Source organism: Taeniopygia guttata, chromosome 3 (assembly GCF_048771995.1).
Source record: "Taeniopygia guttata chromosome 3, bTaeGut7.mat, whole genome shotgun sequence".
NCBI lineage: Eukaryota > Metazoa > Chordata > Aves > Passeriformes > Estrildidae > Taeniopygia > Taeniopygia guttata.
The window spans coordinates 108,076,691-108,099,292 of NC_133027.1; the positions used below are offsets into that span (position 1 = coordinate 108,076,691).

General features: G+C 43.3%; 2 long non-coding RNA genes across 3 annotated transcripts in view; one reads left to right on the top strand and one right to left on the bottom strand.

Moving 5' to 3' along the window:
- Positions 1-22,602, bottom strand: part of LOC115494532 (uncharacterized) — a 49,193-nt gene that overhangs the window by 10,098 nt on the left and 16,493 nt on the right. The window contains exon 1 of one of the 2 annotated variants that reach the window (XR_005980025.2): positions 7,390-10,568. The exons of the other annotated variant lie outside the window; for it this stretch is intronic. This is a non-coding gene — a long non-coding RNA (uncharacterized lncRNA). Of the gene's footprint in view, positions 1-7,389; positions 10,569-22,602 lie in introns of those variants that run through there. 2 annotated transcript variants of the gene reach the window in all.
- On the top strand, positions 12,663-13,701 carry LOC140683816 (uncharacterized). Its single transcript, XR_012055337.1, has 2 exons — positions 12,663-13,092; positions 13,421-13,701. It is a non-coding gene; the product is annotated as an uncharacterized lncRNA (long non-coding RNA).

Genomic DNA, 22,602 nt, shown 5'->3' on the forward strand with positions numbered 1-22,602 from the left:
TGTGCATACTTTCTATTATCAGCCAGAACTTTCCTTCTTCCAACAGTTTAGAGAGTATTAGTGCATGGTTCCCCTTGACACTAGCTACTCCCTCTCTCTTTCTTCCCCCTCCTCCCCCCCAGCCATCCCCACCTCTCCTAGTGCCTGTGGCAGCAGTGAATTATTAAAGAAATATGGATATTGATCTAGTACCAATATCCAGCTGTGACAGACAAAAACTCTCTAACAGTTTAAAGTTAGAAAGTGTGTGTTTATTGCGACACCGGGCAGTGTGCGGGATAGCTCCCAAATCCACACTGCACCTTCCAAGTGATTACAGAGTCTTTTTATCCATACAAGTATTGAATACCCAAAATATAAATACATATTCATCATTTTGGTACATCCCATTCCTCTCTTTGTATGCTAATCACTCCAAAAGCTATTAAGCATGCGTGGTTTGTTCCTTGAAATGGGTCGGTGGTCCCTTTCATGGGGACGGGTCCCAAAATGAGGAAGTAAATGAAGTCTTCCTCGTTCTGACCTTTCTACCTTTTCAATGCAAATATGACAAATGAACTCTTGGTAGAACTCCCATTCCTTGTCTTCAACTGATTTCAGAACAGAGGAGGCCCACAATTGTCTTATGTTCCTAAAAGCAATTTGTCAGTTTATATTCTTCATTATAAACCCAGCTAACTAAACATTGTGCTGACAAGCAATCAATTATTAGTTAACTACTAACTCTTAACTTCATCAAGGCCTACTAATTTATTTTAATTAACTCTAGTAAGGGTTATCTCTAACTAAAATCTTAGCTCCTCTAAAATCTCTAAATTCCTTAAAGTTTATGTTTCAGCAGCAGTAGCCTGCTTTCTCTGGGCAAGACCCCACCACCACCAGCACCCTCCTGCCTCATCCACTGTTCAGTCATGGTCACAGCAACAGCGACCCATACAGCAGCTGAAGGGAAGCTGGAAGGGTTCATGCCCTGCTGGTGTAAGGGCCCCAAAACAGGCTCTGTGGAGAGGATCCCAAGCCAGTATCCACACTCAGCACCTGCCTTTCAACACCAGGAGGATTCTGGCTTGATGCCTTGCAGCAGTGTGCTGGGCAGCACATGGTGGAGTGCAGGGAGGGTCACACAGGAGGACAGAATATTCTGCAAGTAACAGTCATGCATTTGCTACCATTATTTGTTAAGAGTCATAAAAACAGCACCCAGGATGCAGGTGTGTAACTCTGGCCCTGTCTCTGTATGTGTGAGGCCCCCCTATATAGTCCATGCAGCTGCATAGTAGTCCAATATGCTCAGAAATCCTAAACTCTCTCACATAAGGAGAAAACTATTTTGGGCTGCATCATCAAGGCTTTCCCAAAATGGCCCTGTTTTGTCTGTCTGCTGATCCTTAACTTATCCAAAATCTCTCTCAGCTAATGAGGACCACGTGCCAGTCACACTTCATTTAAAAAGGGGGGGGTGGGGGAAGGAAATTGGTGTTGTGGCATATAGATATTAAAAAAATAAATCAAATAAAACTTGGCATTGTAAATGGAAATCAATGGACTGCAAAATTGTGTTTGTTCTAGCTGAAGAGAGTACTTGCCGAGTTCCAAGCTGTTTGTCCCTTGCCGAGGAGAGACGGGGTCTGCTCCTTTTGTACTGTAAATGCAAGGCTGTTATCAAGTGAGACTTGAACTTTTCCACCTTCAAAACAGTTTATGCATACAAGCAAAAATTAATCTCACAACATCCCATGAGACACAAATCTTGGACCCTTCTTTAAAAAGGGAATGAAGGGAGAGTGGGTATTTTGTCTGAAGCCATGAATCTCTGTTAGAAGTGAAATGCTTGGCTTCTGGTGTTATACTGAGAAATTCCGACTATGTCCCTCTTAAAATTCTTTCAGTATCTACAAACTGCAGGCAACATAATGTCTGAACAGTAATAATTCATGATAAAGCACTGTAACTCCATGTGACCTTGTCTAGCTGTAACTTTCAGCTCAGGAAACCTGGTGTCACAGGGACAGTGTTGCTTTTCATCTGCACTACACTCAACTGCTGCTTTCTTGATCTTTTATAAATCCTACAAAATTTATATATGATCTAAAACTCTGCTCAACTAAAATATTTATATATTACCTCACAAAGCACACAAAAATATTCCTATTATGAACAGCCCATTATCACCAACTTACCTATGACATCTGCTTTTTGTCTTTTCCCCTATTCAGTTAATAATGACGATTATTTATATTAGACACAGAAACAAATAGCATTTCTTATGCTTTCTCATTGACTCTAAGTGCATGTAATTACCATATAAAACCTACATTTTTCTAAGGAATTTTATCAGACTGACTTGCATTGGTCAAAATCTTTCCAAAACTGTTTTTCCAGGATTTTATGTGTACAGTCCTGAGAACGGAAGATTTAATTTCATTTCCAAAGATTGTGGTGTTTGAAATTCATCACCTTGAGGATGGGAAGCCAATCAAATGAACCTTGCAGGATGAAGGAAGTTGCTTTCAGGTTTGAGAGGATACAACTGGGTAGAAAGTTTGGCAACCAAACTAAGACCTGACAACAAGGTAAAAAAAAAGCTAAAAAGAGAAGACAGTTGTTAATGATCACATCTTTTTCTTTGAAGTCTGAGTAGATTATGCTGGAGATTAGAACAAGGCAGTAAAAGGTTATTAGGACAAAGAACCTGGAATTTGCAACTTTTAGCACCATGGCTGGCGCTCTGCAGGAGAAGTCTCTTCGTGCCACCAACCAGGACTGCCCTACCAGAGTTGTATCTTCTAAAACCGTTCTCAAAAATTTTTAACTGTATAGAGTATGCTATGCAAAGTACTTATCAAAAAATAGATACCAGCTCTGTCCTTGATATTAAATAGGATCATTTGGATTACTGCAATCAAATATAAAAAAAAAAAATTCATTATGAATGTGAATTTACATCCCTTCAATTGTAGAAATGATCAGAAGAATATCTCATTTAAAATTAGCATTCTTTAAGTAAGGCTTAAAATTTGAATTGATTGGAGAATAATAGCCTATCCAACTCTTTGCTGCCTTCAACTCTCTTTAAAATAAGAACTTTTTCTTAAGAAATATATAAACCATTATTATTTTCAGCCCATATCAGTTATGCACCCTTGATCATTTTGGGGTGAGAGTTATTTTGGGTTGGTTCCACTGGGATGAGAATGCTGATGGAGTTGGTAATTCCTTATATCAATGCTCTTGATTAACACTGAATGCACAAAGCTCTTTGTCCTTGAACTTTTAAAACCAAGGCCAAACCAGAAAGAAGAGGCTTTGTTTGCAATTCTATGCATCTTTCTTGAAAGCACTCTGCCCAAAATCCCCCCTCAGATTTTGTTTGGGGTCATACTGCTGATACCTCCTCTAGCTACACCTGAGCCTGCTTGGCTCTCTTATATTTCTGCCTGAATTGTACCCTCCAAGGAAATTGCTGCCTTCAAGCTGATCTCTGCCTGAATGAGTAGATCAGTCACTAGCAAAGCCACCCTGCTGCTCGGTTCACATTCCTGAAGAGCCTGACAGGGAGCCTGCCTGGCTCCAATTTTTCAGTGATCTGTTAAGACAAAGAATGGTTAACATCCTAAACCCAACCATCGCTGTTGTCAATGCTGTCCCACCACTACTGCCACTTCCCAGGACTGTGGACAGAGAGCTCCAGTATCATGCAGCCCAGAGCCAGGGCTTCTCCACAGTTTATGCACCCCTTTGGCATTTCCAGACACAGCTTCTCAGAACAAGAAGTATTAAGCCATGGGAACTATTTAGGGCTTGGCTTTGCCAAGCTCTTAATATGCTCCTTCTATGATTATGACTTTGAACTAATGTTATTTGTGATGGCTTTTTGTCTATCTGCAACTTCTTGCTATTCTCAGCTAGATATTGCACTGGAAGTGCTGTTTAATAGGAACCTACCCAAGGCTCCTGGGTGCCATTGTGCCCAGATGCCATCTTCCAGGAACTCCAGCACTCCTCCACACTGCCACCCTTGCACCGTGCTGCCCAGGCTGGGGACAAAGCTTTCAACTGCCTTATGGACAAAAAAAAGGAATTCCTTTTCTTCTTCAGGGGCTACATAGAGGGAAATACAGAAGGCTATTTGCAATGAATGGACAAGCTCTGTCAGTCAGCATAAAATGTTCATAGGCTGGATGCTGAAGCCAAGGCAGATTATTTCTAGGAGATCATAGTCCTTTATTCAGTGGGGTTTTTACCCAGTTTCTTGTTTGCCAGCAAACTAACTTTCTTATATTTCAGAGGAAATGTGGTGAATGGCAGATCACGGACCAGTCACTCTGTGCATTTAACCAAACCAAGCGATCTTTGACCCTAGCACAAGCAAAAGTCAACCGTATGTACACAATATATATGCGCACAGAAAGCAGCCAAAAAACCCCCACAACCACTCCAAGATTATAAGTAACTAAGCAGAACAAAGGTCTGTCCCCAAATGCTAAAGATCAACATAAGGGCTTTTTTTATGGCTGATAACATACCATGCCCCACTGTTAAGGACTTTTTATAGCTGAACAAAACCTGACAATCAGTTTTTATGTAGCATATCTCGTAAAAAACCGGGAAAGTACTCTGCTAAGAAGGTCAATATTGTTATCTCTGTTCCTCAGAAAGCTGAGCAGCAGAGTGGAGGTAAAGGTGCCTAAGGAGCCTTATTTAGAAGACTGTAGGAGTCCACAAGTCTTCTCCATTCAAAAGTCAGAAGTATGAAAGGGCCAACTGTGTTTTACTTAGGTGGTTACACACATACTACCCTGTTTACAGCAGGAATGTTTCCCAAACGCTGCCAACACGAATTCAGCTCCACTGACAGCGCCGGGAGTGCCTGTGGCAGCAGGGCCACCCCTAGGCCAGGGGACAGGCAGACAGGAGGGGACAGGCAGACAGGAGGGGACAGGCAGACAGGAGGGGACAGGCAGACAGGAGCTCCTGCACTGTCAGCTGAAGTATGAAATTACAGCACTCCAGCCTGCCTGGCCACCGCCACCACGGCCAGGCCACTCGCCCTTCAGGGAAGTGCTGTGACCCCTGTGGCACAGGGGGATGGAGCAGGGGGAAGGACAGGCTAGGAAGAAAGCCAGGAGGGGGGATTTACTGAATCCATCGCCGCTCTGCCATCCCAGCCACTGCACCCTTCCCATGCTGCTGGAACTCGTGCGCCCGGAGCTGAGACCCTGCAGGGCAGCCCGAGGGATGGTCTCCTGACCCCACGGTCATGCTCCTGACTGCTGGGAGGCAAATCAATGCCATGGCCACATTTACTGTTGGATTTAACATGAAACGTGTTCAATGCCACTGGCCTGGCCCTTTGGTTTCCTACACATCGCCAGGGAGTGGAAGGAAAACCTCTCTCCACAGAGTTCAGAGTTCTTCACCAGGGAGAGACAACTGGATCACTCTCCCTTTCCTTCTACGTGTGCAGGAAAAAACACCCTTCTCAGGATAACTTATTAACCCAAATTACCTTCCATTCTTATCTCATTATGCTTGTAAGTCACACCGACAAGCTTTTGGCAAGACTTTCAGATCCCTGAAAAGGTCCTCCACATGAATTTTCAGACTCAGTGGAGACCTGCCAGTCCCCATTCCTTTACTTGACCAAGTAGCCTCAGCAAGGGAAGCTGTGGTGCAAGGCTCTTCTGTAAGGCTGCTCCATTCGCCTCTGGTTTACCCTGAATGAAACATGATCTTCAGTTTCCACATTTAAATCCCAGCAACATCCTCTGCAGCCTGTTGGTCAGTCTGCCTTCCAGCTCAGCGTGGGAAAAAGCTAGGAGCAGTCAGTCTGCCAGTAAGGATGAATATAGCAGACTATGCATCTATATGTTGTCATGGAGATGCCATGGGATTCATCTGAGGGTTTTGCTGGTTGGGTTTCTTCTGCATCACACATTTGTACAGAAATTAGGTTTTGACAAAAATACAGTATCCAAAGTTTTCCAAAGCATAAGTGGAACATAGATCTGTGTCAGAGCAGATCAGGTCACCTTACTCATGATGACTTGCATAGGCCTTAATTTTTTATTTTCCACTTAAATTGCTCCTGATTTCATATCCACATAGCATCACAGAGTTCAGAGAATTAAACTAGTCAAAAATAATCGAGGGGAAAAAGAAGGAGGCCATATGTTTTAAAAGCAACCATTTCCAAATGCAAGATGACAGAATAAAATAGTCTTCTGTAAATACAGTGGGACTCAAAATACCAGTCAAGGATTTGTCCTTAATATTTAACCTGAGACATCTGCAACCTCCATTCTTTTCCAGCTTTACATGATGTTTTTAAAGATAAGCAATTTTACTGCTTGTGTCTATCTTATATTTTTACGTATTAAGTCTCAAACATTTAATAAACATTATTTTCAGTTAAACAGGGCTGTTAATTTTTAATCTTTTAAAAAGAGAAATAATTAATCCATTTCCAAATTGCTCCTTTTCCATAAAAGAAACATCATGTGGTCCACAGAAATTCCACTCGAAACAGTGCAGGAAATGCCTGCAATCAAACAGGCTAAGGACCTAGCAGCTAATTGGGTAATCAGAAGCAAACCTAAAGAGCCACCATCAGCTCACAACCTCCAGACCATCTTCAATCTGAGCTTTTTTTAAAAAGTACCACCTCAGTCTTTCCAGATAATATCCTTATGGTATGGCCTTTTCTATCTAACCACACAGTTAAACCTCTCACCTATCCAAGCGCTCATCTAACTGCACTAGATTACTTTTAATTGTACTTGGAAATGGCAGTCTGCTTCTGGCCTCCTTCTAAAGTTATTCAGATTTGAGATTACTGTGGAGAACCTGCTGCATTTCCATACCTCAGCTAGTGCAGATCCACTGACTGAGAAAAGCTCCCTTGTGTCTGTTGACATGAATAATCCCTAACATTTTTAATATAGGCTGCCTTTGCCAGTTGGCTGACACTTGTGCTATGCCATGAATAAAAGCTATTTGACGACAGTTGAGAAATGGACGTGAGACACTTGCTGCTGTATTTCCTCTGCTCCGTGGGAGCTGGTCCCTATTATTTGTCATGTGCAGGAATGTAAAGTTGTTAAAGGTGACTTGGATGCAGCCACTGATGATTTGCTAGTGCAAAATGATGTAGAAGTGAGACTCCAAACCTCTTCTAATAGGCTGTTCTTATGTCCCTCATATGTCTTTGCCACTTATAGGAAGTTTCAGTCACTCTAAGTTTAAATAACATTCATTTTTATGCATTTACCTAGTTGGAGCATTCAAAATGTGCCTTCACATCAAGAGAACAGATTCCTCATTAGCCAGCTGGAGAAAGTTTTCTGTGTGCCATATAAACAATGGGATTAATAACACATGGTTACTTACCAGCAACTGCTGTTCTTCAAAAGACCCTTGTGTGTTTGTATCTGTGGGGTGTGCACTGTAGGAGAAGCACAAATTCCTGGTGTGAAGAACATGCACTCCAGGAAAACCACGTGGGACAGCAGCTCAGATGACTCTGCATGAGGGCATGTGGTGTGTTAGTGCTAGCAAGGAAGAAAAAGGGATTTAAGGTAGAATTGACAGAAGAAGAAGAAGAAAGTGTTTGGTTAACAGAAAATGGGAGATGGATTGAGGTGTCTGAGGACTATGAAGAAAAAAAGCAAGATTGAAGCATCCAAGAACAAGATAAAATGAGCAGAAAGAGAGATGACTGGGAGAATAGGAGGAGGAGTGGGAGGAATGAGATTAAAGGCAAAGTAACTTAAAGAGGACCTTAAGGGAGAGATAAGGAGATTTACATGGAGGCTGAGAGAGACATGAAATCAGTGGAATCTGAGAGATGGGCTGGTGTGTCACAGCTGGGGGATTTTTAGCAGGAGACTTCTGAGCAAACAGGGGAAGAAAGTCAGAGGAAAGAATGGGAAGGACAGACTGTTGCAGCACAGGCATCTTTTCCAAGGATAAGAGTCTTTTGAAGATGGACAGTAAGAGAAAGGTAGATTTAAAGAAGATTTAATACACCCCCATACTTAAAAGACAAAGCTTACAGATAACCCATTAAAGCCCTTTTATTACCAGAAAACCCCAACAGACACTACCAAGTTTAAAGGTCTGTCAGAAAGAGGCAGCACATGCTATACACAGGCAAAAGTCCTTTAAAATATGGTGAGTGGCCTGCAAAAAAATCAACAAGGGCTTCTGTCCTCAAACAGAGCATTCACTTGATTCCATTCCAAACTGATCCTTGCCCTAGGTTTTGCCCTCACTGAATAGTGATATTAAGCAGATTTACAGGTTAGTCAAAGTTTTCTCTCCACACATATCCTTACCACAGTTTTCTCTGCAAACCTGAGCCAGCTGGGAAAGGTGCTGCTCTCTCCCCTGATTTCAGATCGGAGCTGAAGCTGACAAAATGCACCTGCCATAACACTCACCAGTAACAGCCCTGCACCTTCAATATAAAGTTTCAAGCACCTGGTGCTAGTGTGACACTGGTGAGCTCTGCTGTCTCTGCCTGCACGCCTGGAGCTCTTACAGGCACACAAGGAGGGATGAGGTGGCCGTGCTTCATGGAGGCCTTGTGATCTCCAGCAAAATGTCCAAGACAAGGAGCTGCACACAACCTGCTGAAGCTGCATGAGAAAAATGGGAAGCTGGAGAGAATTCTTTTCTGCCAGGAAGAGGGAAGAAATGGTGTGCATACATAGAGAGTGTCCTGGGGTTATAAGGCGAGACATGGTGGCACAATGATGGAATGATTTCCAGATGATCTGTCGAGCAGAAGATGCTTTGGAAAGCTCTTTTAGTCAGATCAGCTTTTGGGATGTGGGACTAACAGCAATAGGCCATAATAACTACTTTTTAAATCTCACTTCAAGCACAGTTTTCTCCTGATTATCACTAGAGCACTTTTCTAGCACAATATATCTTGGTTGTATCTGAAGCTAGCTCTAGGCAAAGATGTTAAAAACAGCATAGCATTTTGCTCTTGCAAAGGAGAAATCTCACAATTAGGCCATCTGCTACTTTGCACACCAGTGACAGCTCGGCCTCCTATTTGCAGATAGAACCAGGACTGGCAATTCAATAGCAGCCCTTCCTCCCAACCCTCCTCCAACCTCAACAGCTCTGCCCCTGTGCCACAGCTCCTCTCGTGCATCACCCACCAAAAATGTCCTTGTTCACCTGAAAAAGGATGAGCTGCCATGCTCCTCTGCCAGGTCCCTCTCTGTAACTGGTCTCTGCCCCCTCTCATTTGGCCCTGGCCTTGAGTCACAGCTCTAGCTGGGGTAGGCTAATGCCAGCGTTCCTGAGGATGAAGCTGCAACTCCTTGATGGGAGGATAATACTTCTCAGAACATGTCAAGTCAGAAGGGAACTGCCTCTGCAGCTGGTGTGACTGTTTTCATGTATCTTGAGCCTCCTCAAGACAAATCTTCTGTTTCAAAGTCGACTGAGAAAATAACAGAGGCCACACCAATTTCAGCTTTCCTGCAGGCAGGGAGAGTCTTATCGTACTCTGTCCCTACAAGTAACTGCACCCCAGCATAGAGGAATCCACCCCAACCCACAGCACAGTGGTCAGCTGTGATGGTGTGGAGCTCAGCTCTGCTGGGCACCTTGGCACCATCATCAAACTCAGCTTCTCCCAGAGCCAAATCCACAGCTTTGCAGTACATCACAGTCCCCTAGGCAAAGAGGCCACTAACTTTTTGTTCCATGTGCTCCATGCACAGCCCTGGCACCCTGGCATGGAGACTGCAGCAGCTGCGTTCTCCCCTCCCATTGCCAGCCTGTCCCCTCGCCCTTGCTGCACTCATCAGGAATCCTCCCTTCTGAAGAAGACAGCTCTCTTCAGTGGGCTGCTGGCAGATAATCTGCCTGACTCATAATGGCTTGCTTGCTTTTAAGGAAGATGGATATCTCTGAAGCTGGTGATTTCTGTCTCTCAAATTCATCATCAGCAGAGTTCCTACAGCACAGCAGCTGGATGCAGGGGCAGGCAGACAAACACGGTGCACATGCTTTGTAAGGCACAGAGACCCCGAGCAGCAGATCCCATGCTGTGCCTTCTTTCAGCACATCAAGCACGTTGGTGTGTCTTCAGCAGGACCGATAAACCCAGAAACAAAACGGCAGACCTGGGGCTTAGCTTCACACTTGTTTTTCCTCTGACAGTTTGGTATAAAGCTAAATACTCATGTAATCAGCAGGTGTTTCGTTAAGGGAGCTTGTTCTCGTAGTGCTAATCCGGGCTGAATGGCGCTGGATGAATTCACCTGTGGGGCGCCTGATCAGTACAAAGGTCCTTTCACTATCCCAGCGAAGAAACGGGGATTCCTCAGGTTCTGGCCGGCTACATTTCCCCTTGCAGAGCTTCCCGGCTCGGGCAGACATTTGGGGCGGGAGGAGGTCTCGATGGAGACGGTGTTCGTGGCGGGGAGGAGGACGCGCTCCTGCTGCCAGGCAACCAGAGCTGCTGCGCCAGCGGCTGCGGGCGCTCTGCAGAGGCAGGGTTTTAATACCTGTACAGGGGGGTTTTAATACCTGTACAGGGGGGTTTTAATACCTGTACAGGGGGGGTTTTAATACCTGTACAGGGGGGTTTTTACTTTGTACAGGGGGGTCAGGAGTTCTAAGATGGAGGAAAGTGGGCCTGATCCTGTTCTTCCTCCTTCTTCTTCCTTACCTCCATGTTCTTGGTGATGTTGGCACTCACAGATTGGTTTAGAGTAGAAAAGCACGTTGTAACATAGGTAGTAGGTATTGGGGAAAATCTGTAAACATGGAAGACATAATATATCATATAAAAGATAGCAGCAGCCCTGGGCAGGGGGAGAGACGATGGAGACACCGGACAGTGAGGGTGTCAGGGGGGTGTGTGTCTCTGCCTGGGCAGCTGACCAAAGCAGCACAGCAGGCGAAGACAATCTTTTAGATAACCAGCAATAAACTGCTTTGAGACCGAACAACAAGAGGCTGCGGAGTTTTTCTTTGGAAGCACAGGTTGGAGGAGAGACTTTACCACCACACGAGAGCCCCAAATCAATCCCGGGGTTCTCACACAAGATGGGGGTCTGCAGAGCCCTGAGCCCTCCCTCAGGGCTTATCTTCATCCATTCTGCAGCCAGCTCTCTACTCGTTCCCGTTCAGCCCTCTCCATCCTCTGGCACAGCCTCGCTGCAGGGTTGGCACAACTTGGGTAGCTCCATCACTCACCAAATTTTCACTGTAAAATTGTGCCCCGAAGAAACAAGCCCCTTCTCATCATCCTCTCTGCTGCATCTTCAGCCACCCTGGCAGGGGTAAAAGGTGGGGAGGGAAGAGGGACTCGTAGTGGTGTTGGTACCAGCATGGGGAGGCAGTGCTGCTGCTGTTCTGCTCCAGAGGGAAGTCCTGTACTCTCTCTGCTCTTAGCCTGGGTCATGAATTTCTTTTCCCAAACCCTGCTGCAATCTGCCAAACATAGTTTGTCAGCTGAGGATACAATAGATTTCACTCATGACAGATCTGCACACACACACATATATATGCATGAAAAGTTCATTCAGTGGGATTAGGCAAAATTACCAGAGCATGTGCAAAACAGCGGTGCCATCCACTGAAAGCATGCCCTTTGCTTGCTCATTTTGATAAATGATTTTGATTTCTTCCAGTCTCTCACTCCAGGAATATTATTGTGGAGACAACATGGAGATCTGTGTACTAATTGTCTCAAGAAATTTTCATGTAGTGATAGGCCTTTAAGATGTTACATTCCCTGGGGAAATTTTTATTCAGATTTTCATTTAATTTTTATTCTACAGTTTAAGGGCAGATACTTGGAATGCTGAGGAACATATCTTGTTCCATCACGCTTGACCCTTCATGGGCAGGCTTTGGCCACGAGTCCAGTGGGAAAGACACGCAGAAGACACGTACTCTTGTCACTTCGCACAGCTTAAACCCTAGAAACAGCAATGTGAGGTGAGAGAGGCTGAAAAGAAAGGCAAGATCAGATCGTTTATTGCGGCTCCCCCCTGTTGTAGACACAGATAGATCTCAATAGATGAAGTGTTTTCTGCAGGAGTTTGAAGCCAGGGGACAGGAACTGTGTCCCTCCTGGATGCCAGGAGCAGTTCACTGCAGTGTGGTGACTAGACCCTGGGTACATGAGCAGCAGTGCAACAGCACTAGCGAAGGGCCGTTCACAAACTGCATTTGTTCCTGAGGCTTCTTCCCCTTTTCCCCTCTGCTCCTGGGGTGTGCTGGTAGCGAGGCAGGTGCCATGGCTCCCCAGAGCAGGTGGCAGCAGATGGAGAGCTCTCCTCCAGTGCCAGTGGGTGTCTGACCAAGCCTCTGCTGGCCTGAGCAGCCTGGGCTGGGAGGCAGACTCTGCTACAGTCTGCGCAATGCTGCCTGATGATTCACTGCAACTGCTTCTCATTCCCTTGGGAACGCAGAAGGGAGCCAGGGAGCAGATCAGCACCCTGCAGACACTGTTTCCCTATGCATAATCTTAGCCTCCCAAGTCAGCCTATGTCCTTACTTAAGGGGAGTACGGGAAAACCTGTCAGAATAAACACCAGAAATGGTTATTTTTGTGAAGTACAAAGCGAGGATTTAGCCTACTACCTCCAGCTCTCATCAGTCCTAACAGGAGGTGAGGGGTGAGCTTGAGGGCTGTCCCACTAACTGGGCAAAGTGGTGATGCAGAGTACTATCAGTAGGCCACTGGGCTGGCTTGGAAATAGATTCTTTAGCAGAGTAAAAATACCTGACTTTGACAGCCAGCATGCTGGTTTGTGTATGCATAATTTGCTGTGATCATGCTATAAATCAAGATGAGACTGCTAAAATTATGTATGACCTCATTTGATAGATTATCTAATAAGAAATTTGCTAATGCAGTTTATCACTTAAAAAGCCATACGACTGCTAAGGATGAGTACTTTACTGCAGCACATTTAAACCTAATTGTCAGAGGAGAAAAGCAAGCGGATTTCAGAGGTGAGTTAGAAGAGCATCCTTATGAGGATGATGTCTTCACTAAATCAGTGGTGCAATGCAGCAAGCAGGGTGGAAAGGAGTCTCCTCTGGATAAAGGTACAGAAAGCTGCTAGACAAGGCTGTGCTGTGTGAGAATACTGCATGGACTCACTCATCAGTAGCACCTTTATATATGTAAATAGTTGTATCCTAACTGGCATGCTTGCTTTTGTTGTTTAATCTAGTGTTATCTTTTAATTTTTTCTGACATTTCAGCTCTGTTTCACTGTCTTGCAAGCAGATCTAAAATCCCCGATATGTGCAAAGAAACTACTAGCCTAGACCTCTAGCTCTAACTTGCTATTCTGGTTATGATGCCTGTCAGAATAAAAAGGGTAATTGTTTTGCTGCTATATGTTACCATCAAATATTTTTGTTCTTCCAGTCCTGTGACTCATTTAAAAAGACTGAACATCACTTTGACGTACACAAACAGAACTAGAAAGCAGCTCAAGCCAATGAAATAAGGCTTGTTTTGCAGGTTTGTTAATCACTTATTCTGTTCCAGTCTTAAATTTATGATTAATATGATTAAAATATAAATACTGTTTTCTTTAGTGATGTTTTTCTAAAGCTCATTCTGGGTCTAAATGCCTGTATATACTGCCTGGATGTATGATACTGTTCAAAGCCTCTGAGATAAACATTAAACCTCCTCACAACTCTGTGAGTGTGTGTGTGTGTGTGTGTGTGTGTGTGTGTGTGTGTGTGTGTGTGTGGAGGGGGAGGTGTTAGAGAAGTCATGATTTTGAACTCCATTTTAGGATTGGGAAAAATGAGGTGGAAACATGAAAGGGCTTACAAAGGGCCACACAGAAAATCATTATCAGAGCCAAGGCTAAACCTCTGACTTCCCTGATCTACCCATCTCGTCTCCTGACTGCCTGGAGCAAAACTTGCAAACATCCCCTTTCTATGCCCCCTGTGCCTTGAGCAAGTCCTGCCTCATTTGTACCCTGCCCAAAAGGGGGAGTTTGTTCATCTCCAGGGAAAATTATTCATTATGGCAGAAATGGGGAAATCGGATGTTGCTGTACAGAAAATGTGACCATTGGCACAAGAAGGCAGGAAGTCATTTTACTTCAGTAATTTACAACAGTAGGTGATACCTCCACATTGATTTAGGCGTGTGACTAATGATTTGGGATTGTAGAGAAGCTACTGGTGTGACAGGAAAAGCAAAGATAACAGTAAAACACTGTAAATTCCAGGGGCTGGGATCAAGGAGCTGAAGAAAGATATTTTGCTAGAGGCATAAATTAGAGTCAGGCAGGGGCACTTCCCATAACATTTGCATAGAAGCCCCATCTGAATATGATGATGCCTGTATTGATAATGTAGTGCCATTTGAGCAGCTGGAACTGTTTCTGAGAGACCTGGAGCCTGTGTTTCTTTGTGAACACACAAAGCTGTGTGTATACATCTGACTGGAGTGATTTATTTACAAAAGAGAAAAACACAAAGTATTGGCAATGTCACCTGCTCATTAAATGGCCCAGCTCTGAAGGGGAGAAGGCACTTGAGGGGTAACAGCACAGTTCACCTTTTGTGCCTTTCCTGATTGACATTAATTGATACAAGAGGAACTAGTGGATTTTACATTGAGGACATATTTCTATGAGAAGCTGGACTCAGGGCATCTGCTCACTCACCCTAGACTGTCAAATAATGCCCTGATTTTAATGTTTGGTCACAGCTGATACGCTTTAAGACAAAGTTTCATCATAAAGCTTTCATTAGTCATTCCTTGAGTCATCCTGTTTCATGAGCTCTTACCCCTACCAAGATAAAAATCTAGCTATCAGTAACAATTCTCAGAGACCTACCAGTCAGTAATTCTGTGATGCAACCTGTAGCAGCCAGGCAGAATTTACTCCTCCATATTTCATCTCCTGCCAACCATCAGCAAGGCAAAGTAAAAACAGCTGCTCTGAGCCCACATTATTGCAGTGAGATTCCAAGGGAGAGATGCTGAACCTCATTTAAAACCAAGGGAGAACCAAGAGAAGAAATAAAAGTCCTAAGCCTGTACCCTTGAAGCAGAATATTTTTTTTCCTCAATACACATCTATTCAAAATAAATCTTTATCATGCCTGCTGGGCAGTAAACCTTGCCATTTAGCTGCATAAACTGTACTTGGCCATATGGTTAGCAATGCACCATGACAAGAGACATATCATAAAAATAGTACTGGTAGAAATATTCTTCAAACACCACTTATGGGCCAAAAATACCCTCTAGAAGAAACAGACCATGAAAGTACATATTGAGGTTGCTATCTGGTACAACAAGCAAATGCTCCTGCTGTGCAAATCAAAAGGTGGATTTTTTTTGCTTTGAAAACATTAGGTAAATATTCCTAGATAGACAGATCTTAAATGCATGGCAGAGACTGCAGCATGCATTCACTGATCAATAGTTAGACTGCCCAGAAGAGTCCAGGGGATGTGGGAAGAGAGCAAGGCTGCAGTCTTACCTTAGGACTAGATTACATTCCTTAAAAGGGTGGAAATCCCACCCTCTCCTAGATCATATGGGAGATATTTAGCTGAATCACCAGAGAAGAGCAATACAAAAATTTCCAAAGGTGGAAGGAGCAAAGTTTTACAGACATCCTATTATATGCAACTTACATAATTTGAGTGCTTAGCTGCTTAGATAATATAGTGATAGAACTTTATAGAATTAAAAAAAAAGAGAAGAAAAAGCTTCTCACAGATAATGATATCGCAAGAATGGAATTAAAGTACTCAAAAATCAGTGAAATAAGTCCCATTTTCCTTCTGGCTTTATTGGACATTTCCAAGAGATACTTAATGAAACAAAGATCATACCTCAACTCCTATAGCCATGACATCATTTACACTGAACAGTGACTTCTCAAAGCATTATTTTGCTTTTGGAAACAGAAGCTTCTGGTGACAGACACAAAAGGCAAAAATCAGGGTTCAAACAGTAGTCTTAAGAGGAGACTGGTTTTTTTTCCTGTTAAACTGCAAACTTGCACTAACTTCATTGTGGATTCCTACTCTTTTCTGTATGCAACACCTAATGTCTTGCAAAAGATGAACAACTCTTATCTCCGTGTACACAGAGATAAACACAAAAGTCTTGCACAAGTGGCTGCGGCAAAGGACTGTAACAAATGTGGAAGAGTAACCATGCAAGCATGTTATACCTCAAATTATTTCTTCTTTGATCAGAAATGTTGGGGTTTATCTATGTTACATAAAATATCGAGGACTTAGGTCCTCTACTGGCTTAAGTTGTAGCTCTATATCAAAGCACATGGAATGATGTTGATTTGTGTAAGATGATCACATTTTGTAAAACATATTTTGGCTGAGATGCTGATAGACTAGAGTAAGGGAGTAGAAGGAAATAAACCCTTTTAGAAGATAATAATCACATACTTCAGTAGGGTGAGCAAGAAAGAAGTACGTCCTGCTCAGTGAGAAATGTGATTTTTTTCATATGCACAAGCCATGTTATCTCTAATGAAATAACAACACCTTGTGCTGCAGAAACAGGATGGACACACAGATGAACAATACAAAGGGGGCCTTACTTCAGAAGTGTTTCCTCTGCTCTGCTTCTGGTACCTTGCTCTGCTTGATTTTCCAAAGTAGCATCTCTCTGGTGGTTCAGCTTCTGTGCAGGTAATTCAAGGACTCTCTTTCAAGTACCAGTACACTTCCAGTGATAAGGTTTATCTGAAAGGCAGGCTTTACAAATGAACATACAATAAACTTATGTGGTTCCACATTTTTTTCCACTCCAAAGATTGTTCTTCCATCACCTGACACTTTGGTGCAAAATGCATAAACAGGCTAGAAGCTGGTATGTAAACTTCACATGCCAAACACAGGGAATGCTAAGGATATCCATAGCTGAAGAGTTTCCACGATGGGAGGAGCCCATATTCATGTGAGGGTGGAAAACTCGGTTTACCAACAGTCAGGCCATTTGCTTTGGAATAATTTGATCACTGCTGGCATTAGACCAATTAACAGTTTACATGGTGCAACTGTGCTTGGGGAAGCACAGGCTTCCAGCTTCCATGGCTAAACACAGCTCTGAAAAGGGCAAGGAACGATAACAAAGGAATTCAAGTTATCTGCTACCAGAAAGCAAACCTGATCTCCAACAAAACACCTGCCATTAAAAAATGGTTTCCCACAAATTCCTAATTTCCTTTGTGGAGTCTCATATCTAAGGTTAGCCAGGGATTAGAGGTAAGATGCCAAACAATTTTGCTGATCAACAATAAAAGCCTGCCAGTTCTTTGCAGCAATGGTTAAAAAACATAAAGGTGCACGTGTGGTGCTGCTCTTCCATAATTTTGAAACTGTTCTTCAGGATAATGTATTACTTTTTGTGTCTATTTATTTCCAAGGGCTATTGCTTGGCAGGCAAAACTTTTGGACCAAGTTATATACCAATCCTTCCAGCATCTAGGTTTTCACAGCGTTATTAATACTCAAGAACACAGGAACTGTCAGAATCTGTGGTATTGATGATTCTGAGATTGTAGAAAGTCTCTGTCTTTCTTCCCCATTGCCAAAGAAGAAGCCATAATTTGTCTGTGCTGGTTTCAAGGTTGTTTATTCTGTTTATCTCTAACATGTTCTGCTGCCCTGCCGCAGCTCTGTCCTGCAGGGCAGCGTGTGGGGCTCTGCCCTCAGTGGGATGTTACAAACATTAAATACCAGAAACTACCTGTGCTGGATTTACAATAATGTGCCAATATCTGTCACCTACGTTGAACAGTGTGTCCCCAGCCTAAACCAACAGAAAAATGCCAACACCACAGTGAAACATGGAGGGCATGAAGAAGGAGAAAAAGGACAAAACACACCCAATTTCCTCCATTTTGTCCCCTTTGAACCCCTTATCTAGAAACCTAAAATTTTACCTTTGCACCCATGCCACACTTAATTATTACTTATATCAAACACTCAGAGCTGGTAATTCATCCTGTAAGATTGAAAACTCTTTTCCATGGACAGAGATCACAGACAGTGTCTCTGGGGGCTCTGTCCAGGGGGGTTCCTGACCCCTGCCAGGGTCCCAGACCTTCCAGGGCAGCCAGAGGGAAGCTCTGGATTCCCACAAGGAACAGATCTAAAATAAATATCCCACTGTACTCTTCACTGGGTCCTATGCATCAACTGCTGCACTAGGATAAAGAAATGCTTGGTATTCCACAACTGGATGGAGAACAGAGAAGGGAGAGCTCACAGTGAAATGCCGGGAGCTTGCTCGCTGTAAACAAACAGAATGGAAGATAAATCAAAGCTTGTTCTTTGATCCCAGGCACCGACAGCCAAGAGCCCCTTTACTCCCACATTCACCAGGCATAAGGCATTATTGAGCCTCCCTGTCCCACAGAGGCTGGCTTGGGGCAGCATTCATCAGGCTGGGATGAATCTGTGCAGGCCAAATAGGGGCAGGGCCCTTGCTCTGTCCCCAAGAGAGCACAGGGAGCCTCTCACAGAGGAGCAGCCAGCTCTGCTGCTCGGTGCTTACCATGACCCAGGCACCTCAACTCCAACACTAATCACGCTTCCCTCTCTGCTGCTCCCAGAGGACTTAAAGGTGTTCCCTCAGATGCTGTAATTTAGCCCTTCAGGCATCAATCCTGTTCACCCATGCGAGGACAACGGAGTATTTAAAGCTGAAACAGCCAAAGAATATATTCAAGAGTCTATGATAAAAGCTACAATTTTATGCACCGTGGAGCATCCATCAAGGAAATGCACAGAGCTAGTGCCACAAAATAATTACATGTGCCGAGTCCATTGTAAACACAGCTTTTATGTGCATCAGCACAGCTGGGGACAGTGTTTAAAAATATAATTATGTAATGCATTTTATGCAGTCTGTGAGCCATTCAAGTGATACCATCGGTTCAGCAAAATTGCATGCAGCAGGTCTGTATCTATTGGCCTGAGCAAAGAAACATTTTTTCAGGAGAATTGTTTTTTTTTCCTGCCACAAAATAGATTTGTCTCCGATGCCTATGGGGGATTTGTGTCTCTGTCATTGGCCACTTTCTCTCCTACTTTCACCAATGAAGGAGGAAGAAATGGGGAGTTATTTTTGGCCTTGCAGCAGACTCCAGCATCCAAATCAGTTAGTTCTGAAACCACTCGGGGTGGTGCCGGTTCTGTTTTAATGGCTTTAGAGGGAAGGAATTTGTGATGTCTGACTTAGTGAAAGGAAACAAAGCGGCTGCTGTGCAGTGGAAGGGCAAGGCAAGGTTAAGGCTCTGTGCAAGGAACAGGGTCCAGCCTTCAGAGCTAGATGTGCAGCAAAGGGTGAGCTGTGGCTAGGGCAGCACAGGGGAGCTATTACCGAGCCTCACAGAGGCTTCAGTGAGCAGATCTCTGCTAAAATGCACAGAGAAAGCTAAAATTCACAGAGAAAGCAAGCTTACATCTACACTAACTGCTGCCACCCTCACACACCCTCCCCACTGCCACCCCCCCATTTATTTTATCCTTGCAAAGCTTATAGTGTATGAGCTGCAAAATGTGTAGAGGAAGCTTTGCTTTCCTTCTTGTTCAGTCTGCAACTGCAGCTCGGTTGAGGTGATGCAACAGTACCATTTCTGATATAGTGCTTCACCGTGCTGCTAAATGATAGGAGCTGCAGCATCCGCAGACGTTTATCTCAGACAAAAATTGAGGTTTGTAGATACTACTTAATGGTCATTTTAAGGCCCCAAGGCTTTCACTACTTTGCAGACAGTAGATTATGTGTCTCGGCTAAATCCTACATGGAAAATTATGTTTGAGCTGTCAAAGTCTCTCTAGGAGACCCAGAAGATTTTTTTTTTTTTTTTTTTAATTTAAAGAGACCATTAAAGAAATCTGTACCTAGTTTCATAACATAAGATCCACAGGTGGGAGTAGTGAGATACCTTCTTCAGTTAGCCAGGAGCTGCCTAGCACAGAAACAGGACTTGATGCTGATTTCTAAATGTAGGGTCTGAGATCAGACAAGAGATTTCCTTTTTTCTGCTAGATGCTGGGTCATGTGTAGCATACAGAAAAAGAGAGTGGGGACCAAAATCCTGGTGTCTGCATTGCTAATTGCATGCTGGCATCATTGAGAAAGAGAGGCATAGCTCCTTGCATTCTCCCTTCCTTCCTATGAATATTGTATTTCTCTTTGCACAGTGGGACAGCATTGATGGGAAGAGGGAAGATATCACAGCCAGAAGAGCCCATCCCTGGCTGCAGCATGGCACAGCAGAGCCAAGTGTGAGCGCTGCTGCCCAGATGATCAGCAGTGCTGGACAGAATAGCTGTTTGTCTGAAAGACAGGCACAATCACCCAGCTACACTTTCAAAAGGAAGAAAATACAACACTGGAAAATCTCAGAATTGCCATGTTGGATTCCAGAGCTCCTGAGGTATTTAGGTGTTTCCCTCCCCATGGAAATCTCTGTAAAATACATTTTGTAGATGAAGCTCGTTGTGTTCTCTGTGGCAGATTGTGCAGATATAGACTGGTATGTACTGGTGCATACCACCTCATTTCAGAGAAAGCTGGGGCAGCTATCAATGCCTTCCTCCTACTGGCACATGTTGGTGACCATATTTCATGTCACATTACATGAGGAAGATAAAATTTCCCATGAACAATTTAAGTAAACAAATATTCACACACATATATATATATATTACATAGATACTGAGCAGAATCTTTATACATTATTAAGGAAAGACTGATTTGGGGGAGGTCTAAGCAGTTGGTTTCTGTAATTAAACTTGAAGAAAAGCAAACTTTTGGATTTCTAAAACCATTCAACGTGATTTTTAAAGTTGCACATAGTGGATATTTTCTGGGGATCTTTATCAACACAATTACTGCTTTGCAACATAAGAACCTATAGTTAGTCAAAACAATAATTGCATGCACACAAACAGAAGGTATAAATAAGCAGTACTTAAAAATTAATTTTCTGAGCAGAACTGGTCAGTTGCCAACTAAAAAGTCCTTCAGTCTGTAGTATCAGTATCAAATGAAGGAATTTTATTCCTTCAGGCAGAGATTTTCTAACATGTAACATTTTATATTCTCATGGGCATTTGTAATTGTCCACTTGAATGTGCTCGATAATTTAGAGCAAGACATATTTAACACAATGCCTGCAGACAGTGAGCTGGATTTTTAAAATCACACTGTTGAGCAAACACAGTCACAAGGTTGTATGTCTATGGCTTGTTTATGCATGAGATAATTCCTTTGTAAGTCTGGTTCAGAATGTATGATACCAACAGGTGAAGACCAAACTCTTCTCTTTGTGTGTCTTGTCTAATCCAACTGGTGAGGTACAAGTATAAAATGAGTTGAAAAATTTACAGTTTTGGACCCTAAAATGGTCTATTTACTACCTCCCAAGGGAAACATGTTAAGTAGAGTACTGTCAGCAGAGAGGCACGGGGAAGAGGCAGGAATGAACAGGCAATGCGACTTCCTCAGGATCACATAACAGCTTTGTAGAGGAATTCACAGCAGGCCCCTGACTTGTGTTCCACAGATTGCTAACCACTCTCAGCTCCAAACTGCTTGCAGTGTCCCTTTCCATAGAATGTCACAACACTGCACTACCACAGAAGCAGCAGAGACCACCTCCACTGAACATCTGTTAAACAGATCTGGTTTAAGGTTCTTAACAAAAAAGTTACTTGAAAGGGTATGCTCTATCCAAGTGCATTCAATGGAGCTTTATGGCTTAAAGGCTAAAAGGAAATTTGATTACAAGAAACACTTTCAAATGGAATGTGTTGTATATGATCACAGGGAACCTTCAAAACATAAAATTAAATAATTTATATCAGTGCCTCCTGGGTGAAGCCTAGCTGTGAATTCAGAGGGAGAAATAAGCAGGCAGAATGTTGTGTCCTAGAAAGAAGAACAAATGCTACTTCTACCTTTCTGAGAGAACAGAGAATCCCAACACTGACGTGAGCATAGAAAAAAAAAATAGTTAAAAGCAGGGAGAATCCCTCAGACTGCATGTGCAGTAACTTCTGAATATCCATAAAGAAGTTAGTGCTAACTATATTTATTAGCTAGCAGATTTACCTAGGTGTAACTAAAACTGATTCCTTAAAGCCAGTCACTCATTCTTAAAATATGGTACATATGTGAAACTGCTACCTCTTCCAAAAGGGACAACTGCCTTGGCACAGCAGATTAAGTAATACTGCAGGGTAAATGGTGGGATTTGGTCACAGGTCTGAAGGAGTGTTGTAAGGAGAACCCATCAACCCCTTGCCCTTAAATTCCTTCAGTGCTCTTCTTTTAATCCCTCATACTAATGTTATTTATGCAGTGTTTATTAAAGGTGGTTTCTAATTTCAGGTGCCTCGCTAAAAGCACCCAGCTGCTAGAGGTTTGCACACCTCCATCTGACATAGTGGAAGCAGTGGGCAATACCTGGTCTCATCTCCTTCCCTATGACTGCAGTAACACATTCCCACTTTTTCAAACACCACTACTCAGCACAAATGGCTACTCAAGCTGTATTTCCTTAAAAAGGTGGGAGCTGG